Below are 8,654 nucleotides of genomic sequence, written 5' to 3'. Positions count from 1 at the left end.
CTGGGCCCAAGCCCAGTGATTCCTCCCCAGGGGCACATAGAGGCTCTGGGCCAAGTCATTTCCAACCAGGCTGATGTCAAGAGCTAAATTGGAAGGCTACATCCTGCCATTGTCCCCATACCACAGTCCCAAGGCAAAGAGGTGATGTCATGAAAATGGCCTGTTTTATTCTGAAACCATGGGTAAAGTTGGGTGGAGAGGAGTCCTCCTAAGCAGCCCTTCTCCCTCACTCTGGTACCAAAAGGGGATACTCTGCCTTAAAATTTTAGGGGGTATCTAGTGATCTCCATTTCCAGCCATACATCTATGCATTCTTCAGACTTCTACAATCCCAAACAACAAGAACAGTATTTCCACCATGGAAAATCCACCCTACACTGGCTGGTATTCCTCTAGAGACCCAGCGTTGGTATCTGACTTCCCTGGACCCCCTGATCCTTGGCTTCCTGATAACCATTCAGCAGAATCATGAGGCTCTCCCGAGATTCTGTCATACCCAGACACCCTGAGTGAACCATGGAACTAGCACCAGCTATCAAGTAAGCCTCAGAGCTGAAGTAGTTAGGATAATGCTTGCCTTGATGTGATGAAAGCAACTTAGGGAGAAGGGCTTGCTTTGGCCCATAGTTGGAGGGCACCACCTGCTCCCCCAGAGCAGGGAAGACACAGGAGCTTGAGGCTTCAGCTTGCACTGTGTCGTCAGAAAGCCGAGAGCCATGAATGTTGACACTCAGTCTGTGTTTTCCTTCACACTCAGCCCAGGACCCCAGCTCATGGGATAGCACTGCCCACTTCTCCATTGGGCCTTCCCACTACAGTTAACCTAATCTAGACCTGCCCAGAGATTTGTTTCCATGGTGATTTTAAATCCCATCAAGTTGTCAATCAAGATTAGCCATCACACTGGATATATGAGACGCCCTCTTGGGACTGGAGAGATGGTTCAGCAGTTAAGAGCACTTACTGCTCTTCCAGAGGACCAGGGGGGTTAATTTCCAGCACCTGCACGGTAGCTAACAAGTATCTGAAACTCCAGTTGCAGGGGATCCAAGCCCCTCTTCAGGCCTCTGCGGGCATCTGCCACCCAAGTGGTGTTCAGGCATACATGTAAGCCAAATGCTCATACACATAAATAAAATTGAAGTTTAAAAATACTTGGAATACCATGGACAGACTGAGACCTGCAGTTTACTTTGGCCAAAGCCACTTGCCACAGTAAGATATGTCTGGGTGTCAGGGCAGTAGCTCAAAGAACAGTCACTGGTGGGAGACCGTGACAGTCAGCATTCAAAAGCAGAGAGTGGGTGTGTCCTGCCTAGAGCGGCTGACTCTGTCGAAATAAATCCACCCGCAGGGCTGTGCTGCCATCCAGGCCTTCCTGTTTTGATGTCCAGCAGGCACCTTTCTTCTCCTTTCAGCTCCCAGGCATCTTCCCATAGCAGCTTCTCCTTGGACCAGTTGGGCTCCATCAAGACACACATTAGAACTACCTGGAGCTTTAACAAGCCCTGGTGTTCAGGTCCAGCCCAGACCAATCAAATCTTAGTCTCCAGGGATGGAACTCAGGCATCACTGTGCAAGAAAAGAAAAGAAAAGAAAAAAAAGGAAAGAAAAAGTAATCTTGAGGCTGGAGATGTAACTCTGTGAGAGAGCACTCATCTAGCATGTAGGCCCTGGCTTTGATCCCCAAGTTAATTAAATTAAAAAACTTTTAATCTTACCAAATGTTTTAGTCTGTACTCAGTTTCTATAACAAAATATTCAAGACGGGATACTTTTTATAAAGAGTACCAGGAGACTGGGGAGATGGCTCAGTAGGTAAAGTGCTTGTGAGTAAGCATGGAGACCTGAGCTCAGATTCCCCAGAACCTGTGAAAAACTGGGCATGTAGTGTGTGTGTCTATAATATCAGCACTGGAGATGCAGAAACAGGCAGATCTCTGGAGCTCCTTGATCAACCAGATGAGTTGAGTAAAACTGGAGCCATATGGTGAAGTCCTAACACACACACACACACACACACACACACACACGTGCATGCATGTATGCACAGATATATACACAGAGATGCATACACACAGATACATACATATATAAACATATATGTACACGTACAAGTACACACACATACAGAAACACAAACATACATATACATACACATGCAAGTATACACACATCCAGAAACACAAACATACACAGACCTGAACATACATATGTACACACAGCCATAGTTCAATACTGAATGGGCACCTCTGGCCCAGCTATTCCTGGAGTACTGTGGATTTCCCCTGTGCCAGAACTTTCCATGAAGGGTGGTCAGCAGGCACCACTGACCCAGGGGCTGCTCTCCTGCTCAGGAAGGCATGATGAGCTAATTTGTGATTTCTGGTTTCCTCCACACTAGGGAAGTGAACAGAGGTGCCCTGGCCTCAGATCTTACATCATGGGCAGCAATACTGCCTGGTTCAGCTTGGTCACCACACAGAACTACGAGAGAGGGTGCCATGGTGGTGGTGGTGGTGGTGGTGGTGGTGGTAGTGTGTGTGTGTGTGTGTGTGTGTGTGTGTGTGTGTTTGGAGGGGTGCATATGCACATAGAGGCCAGAGGTCAGGTTCAGGTCACATTCTTCAGGAGTGGTTCTCCTTGTTTCCTGAGACAAGGTCTCTCACTGGCCTGAGGCATCTGCCTGTTTCCACCTCCCCAGAGCTGGGCTTGTGAGCATGCATTGCAGGTCATCGGGATTACACACACTGCCACACTCGGGCCTTACATGGGCTCTGGGGACACTTGGGTCCTCGTGCTTATATGGTAGACATTTTACTGACCTTGGCATCTTCCCAGCCCCTACAGTGGGTTTGAGCAGCTCAATTTTTAAAGGTGTTTTGTTACAAGCCTGGAAGTAGCAGACACCTCACAGAACACTGGAAGAGGGATCAAGGAACAAGGCTTACGTTTACTGACGAAAGGCAAATAATAAATAATTTAGATTTCAAAAGTCATAAATAATAAGATCACTTGCTGGGCGGTGGTGGCAAATGCTTTTAATCCCAGCACTCGGGAGGCAGAGGCAGGTGGATCTCTCAAGGCCAGCCTGGTCTACAGAGCAAGTTCCAGGACAGGTTCCAAAAGCCACACAGAGAAACCCTGTCTCTAAAAACAAAACGAAACAAAAATGGTCACTTTCTACACATTCAGATCAAGTTTTGCAGTGCCAAAATCAGCAGCAGATATGATATTATCGAATGAGTGTTTCAATAAAACTTTATTTACAGTCTGGTCAAGGTTTGTCCTACCTAGAATAGTTGATGAATATGTGTAACATGCATACATACACATGAGCCCATGTGCACACATCTTCATGGGAAACATGGATTTGAATGTGTCACTGTGTCCCTGTCTGGGTTCTGTAAAGAAAAGCAACAACCCAGGCAACATTTCAACATTTCAACACAGCAATCTGGGGACTTCCTGAGAAGAAAGAGGGAGGCGTCAGAGCAAGCCAAGAGAAGAGCCAGCTGCTGTGTCCTTGTTTGTCTCTGGGTTAAGTCTACAGGGAAAGGAGGCCAGTGGCTGGGCTACTGTGGGACTAGCCACCCACGCTTTCCCATCTGCTAAGAGAGAAGTGAAGTCACCCTAGGGGTGGGGGTAGTGAGAAGAAGCTGTAAAAGTTAAAAAGGAACCAGGGAGTTTTTAAGGAGGGACCTGGGGGAAGGCTCTACACCCTTCCTGCAGGGTGCTGGTGGACACTGCTTACCCAGTTCGGTTTGATTTTCCTCCTGGGACTCTCAAAGAGTAACTTCCTGTCTGAGTCACTTCTTTGGCTGAGTTTAAAGGGCCAGCAATACAGGGGCTGCTGAGAGTTCTTCATGGAGTTTGCAAATGTGGGTTCAAAACCCTGTATACTTCCTTGGAGCCTGTGACCTCATTCTGCTGAGCAAAGGGCTTCTCGTCTGTAAAGGGGGCCGGCTCCCAGAACCACCTCCTGGAACCGTTCCAGTAATGAGAATCATGTGTGTCCAATGTTTGGCACGAAGCTTTGTGCTCAGGAGCCCAAGGTGGCCCCCTGAGACAGACATCTGGGATTCCAGATTTTAGAGATGCCGTCCTTAACGCCCCTGAGCTGTGCCAGGTTCCTTTCACTTATGACGTCACAGAACCTGGCTTCTCTGCCTCCACGCTGCATGTTTATTGGCCCTTGTGTCTGACAACAACCTCTCTCCTTTAACCAGCTGTAACCCCAGACGCGGGAGGTTCTGTATGCTCACCATTCTGCCCCCACCCTCTGCATAGGACCAGCACATAGCTGACAGTTGGTATGTACTGCCTAGCTCCCAAGGAGATTCTCTAAGGCAGTGCGTCTCAATCTTCCCAACACTGCGACCCTTTAATACAGTTCCTCATATTGTGGTGACCCCTAACTGCAAAATCATCTTCATTACTGCTTCATAACTATAATTTTGCTACTGTTATGAATCCTAATGCAAATATTTGTGTTTTCCAATATTTCCCTTTCTGTGAAAGGGTCATTCAGTCTACAAAAGACTCGCTGCCCACAGGCTGAGAACTGCTACTGTAATGGAAAGCATCCTGATGCATCAGTTAGGTTGGGTTAGATTAGGCTGTGCTGGAGGGACAAGGAGCCCCAGCACTGAGCTTCAGAGACCTGGCACCAATCACAAAGGCCTGTAGTTGGATTTCCCTTTGGGCTTCCAGCTCACACACACACACAAAATGACACGGAAAGTTATTATTAATTACAAAAGCTCGGCCTATAGCTTAGGCTTGTCCTACTAGCTTTTATAGCTTAAATTAACCCATTTCTTTTCATCTACATGCTACCACGTGACTCATGGCTTTAGCCTCTCTTCCTGCATGTCTTGCTCGTTCTGGATCTGGCTAGTGACCCTGCCTTTCTTTTTCCCAGAGTTAACTCTGTTCAGGAGTCCTACCTATACTTTCTGCTTAGCTATTGGCCATTTAGCTTTTTATTAAACCAATCACAGTGACATATCTTTACACAGTGTGATCAAAGATCTTGCAACGATGGCTGACTTCTCAACCATCTACATATAACCCTGATGTCTCTTATGGGCAGTGATTATGTGTTAATGACTCAGCTGCAATTTGGGATGCTGTCATTGTAACTGGTCACTTTGACTGGCCCTGCAGGGTCAGACACATGTTTCTTCTGCTCCCCGCCCATTGGATACAACTAGTCACTCGGCCCTGTGCACCTGCAGGAGGACGGGTCAGTAGAGGGTTGCTCATACCTAGCCAGCGTGTGCCTCTTGCATGCAGAGACTCTGAGACTGGTTTCCCGAGTCTGTGACTAGGAAGAGGGAGTCCCAATGCTCACTGAAGACCTAGAAGGGACAGAGTGCTACCAACGAGATGACTTCTGAGAACCAGGTCAAATCACACGCAGCATCCTTGAACTTCAGCTCTAAGACCCATTCTGAGAACCAAAACTGTGGTTGCTCAGGCCCTTTGTACACAACAGTAGAGGAAAAAACAGACACTGCAGTGCACACCTGTAATCCTAGCACTCAGGAGACTGAGTTCCAGGTGAGCTGGAGTCACAGAGTGAGGTCCTTTCTCCAAAAACTAAGAAAGTCTCCCATGATCCTTTTGTGCCTTGGTACACATGTAAAGGTCAGAGAACAATGTTCAGAAGATAGCTCCATCTGGGTCCCAGGGGAAAAGCTCAGCTTGGCCAATTAGCATCTTTATCTTGTGAGCCATCTTGCCAGTCCCAGATACAGCTTTTGTAATTTTTAAAATTTATTGCATGTATAACGCATGTATAAAACTATTGTATTATAACGTGTGCATGCTTGTGCACATGTGGGTGTGAACATTCCACAGTGTGTGTGTAGAGATCCGAGGGCAGCTTCCGGGAGTTGGCTCCCATCAGGCTCTCTGAGCAAGTGTTTCTACCCTGATGAACCATCTTGCTGGCCTCCACACTCTGTTGTTGTTGTTGTTTTTTTTCCCCTGAATCTTTGATCCGTGGTTGAACTCACAGATGTGCAAGCCATGGATATGGAAAGTGGACTGTATTTATCAGAAAAAGGATGGGGATCACACAGCCTTTGCCCACGTGACATCTAAGACATGGGAGGCGGTGTCTTCAGTCTGCAGTTCCTTGCCCTGCGGGATCTGGAAGGCCTCTCATCGCCAGCACCAAGACCATTTGTATCCCCGGTTGAGATGCTTTGATGTTTTCATTTTGATAAGGTATCGACAGTCACTCATTAGAGGCCTAGCTCCTAATTTGAAGTGACTGATGATTAGATAAACCATGAAGACAAAAATCTTTTAAGACATTAGGCCCTTAAAAACTTTCCGTTGGATGCGGAAGACAGAGTGACTCTTGGGGTCTCTCCCTCTGGCTTCAGAGGACGGTGGATCAGTGGATTTGAATCTCTTCTTCAGGGACGGCTCAGGGTCACTGCACATAAAGAGGGCTTGGGAGGAAGAAACAGAGAGAAGCAGTGGCTAGGAGCTGGGCAGCCAGTTCTGTTGTTAAAGCATTTGCCTTGAGTCAGGAGAACCTGGGTTCTGTCACCAGGATCCAGGTTAAAAAGCCAGAAGTGGCACATGCTTGTAATCACAGTGCTGGGGAGGTGGAGACAGGCAGGTTCAGGGGCTAGGTGGTCCATCAGCTTAGCCAACTTGGTGAGGTCCAGGCCATTGCAAGACTGCATTTCAACAAAACAAAACAAAACAAAATCAAAAACTAAACCAAACCAAATCAACAAAAATCATGTGATGGAGGCAGCTTGAAGAATTTATACCTAAAATTAATCTCTGACTGCCACATGCAAACATATACATGCGCATGTGGATAAAGTCATTGGAGGTTCGTGGGAAAAGGCAGCATTCTGTGAGGATGGATTATAGCTACTGCAGGTCGATCTTAAATGTCTCACCCTGAAGACCATGGGTCAAAAGCTTGGTTTCTGGTTCCCAGCCCATGGTGCCATTGGAGGGAGGGGGTGGTTGAATCTTTAGGCAGTAGATCCTAGTGGGAGGAAGTTAGGTCATGGTGGGACATGCCCTTGAAGGGAATCTCAACCCTATCTCTTTCTTGATGTCCCACAATGACAATGAGGTCAGGAGCAATGGAACCAACTGACCAAGGGCTGAACCCTCTGAAACTGTCAAAATAGACCACTTATTCTAAGTGTTCCTTCTTAACACTTGATTTTATCTGGTATTTTGTCAGAGTGACAGAAAGAAGGAGCATCTAGCTCCATTCTGGATCATAGAAGGAGGGTGGTGTCTTTCTGTTATAGAAGCTTTTCTCTGTGGAGAAGTTTCTTTGGGACTTTGACATCTTGAAAAAAATTGTCTCTGTCTTCCTGGGGTTAGAGAAAGGGAAAGTTCCTGTAAAGTTAAGCCCCATGACTGCTCAGAAGTGATACTGAGCCTGTGTCTCTCAGTCAAAGATTTCTGTTCATTATCACCACTGCTGTTGACCTGTCTGACTCTGCCAGGAAGCAGATGTGACAAACACCAACTGGTTCCATAAGACCTGATGGAGCTATCACAGGAAGGTGGTTTTGGAAGGGCCACCAGATAGAAACCAGTGGTTAACAGCCCTAGGAAATCCATCCATGGGGTTCTAAAAAGGGTTCTTACTTGGGCTGCACTCTCAGAGGTTCTGACCTCACTGGTGGAGGATCAGACCCCAAGCTTGGGGTATTTTTGCACAGTCCCTGATGCATCCTAAGAAAGCCAGGACTGAGACCACTGAGAAGCTGAGCCTTGTGCCTGGAACTCTCAAGGACAACAGCGGAAGGATGTTTGGGGAGAAGATGAGGCACTGTGGAAGAAAGAAGTGGCTGTGGGCAAACCTCTCACTGAATGGACCTCATTTCTAGGGACAGCTACAGCAAATGTTCAAAACTGCAGTCAGCCCTGGTCCCACCAGGAAGGAAATTTGGTGATGGGGAGACAAATGGGCTGAATGCGTGAGAGGATCCCTCTGTAAGCTAACCCTCTGCTTGTTCCAAAAGTCTGGCGTACAGGTCCCAAAGGCAGACAGCTAACATCTGACTCACACTTGCCAGCGTGCATGCATTGTTTCCAGTGCTGCTATCAAGGGATGGGTTTTCATACGCTGAATATGGGGTAGGAGCGATATTTTTTTTTAAAAAAAAATAACTGACTTAAAGAAATAATAATAATAATCACCATCCTCATCATGAGTGAACAGTGACCCTGATACCAGACTCATCTGTGTATTTTTTTTGCAAGTTAACCTAGAACAGTCTAAATCTAGCAGATATGAACTGTTGAGTCCTCCACTGCTCCCTTTTCTGGTAGATTCTTCTGGAATTTGTAGCTAGGGCTGATTTGTTTATTGGTAGATTCTGTGGCTGGCTTGCTTATTCACTAATACCCGTTTGCCCTTCCTAGCTTCCCCTGTAAGTATGTCATGTGACAGGACTCTGTCCAATAGGAAGAGGGAAGTCCATCGTTTTCTGCAGTCAGTTCTCTCTGAGCAAGTTAGCTGGAGGAAAGGCAAGTGGTCGCTGCAGAGCCTTGAGGTATACTGCGCAAAGATGAAAGCAAAGCCACCTTGAAAGCCAAAGCCAGAAGATGCCTGGATCCAGAATCATCCCTCAACTGTGGGACCCTCACATCTT

At 47.0% G+C, this 8,654-nt stretch overlaps 1 long non-coding RNA gene across 1 annotated transcript; it reads right to left on the bottom strand.

Annotated features, from left to right (window-relative positions):
• Positions 1 to 1,170: 1,170 nt before the first annotated feature.
• Positions 1,171 to 6,694, bottom strand: LOC146893442 (uncharacterized). Its single transcript, XR_015003053.2, has 2 exons — positions 3,755 to 6,694; positions 1,171 to 1,572 (listed from the first exon to the last, which is right to left on the bottom strand). It is a non-coding gene; the product is annotated as an uncharacterized LOC146893442 (long non-coding RNA).
• Between the last annotated feature and the right edge of the window lie 1,960 nt (positions 6,695 to 8,654).

Source organism: Myodes glareolus, chromosome 7 (genome assembly GCF_982192425.1).
Source record: "Myodes glareolus chromosome 7, mMyoGla1.1, whole genome shotgun sequence".
Classification (NCBI taxonomy): Eukaryota; Metazoa; Chordata; class Mammalia; order Rodentia; family Cricetidae; genus Myodes; species Myodes glareolus.
The sequence above is the reverse complement of the archived record's forward strand: the minus strand, read 5'-3'. Positions and strand labels throughout refer to the sequence as shown.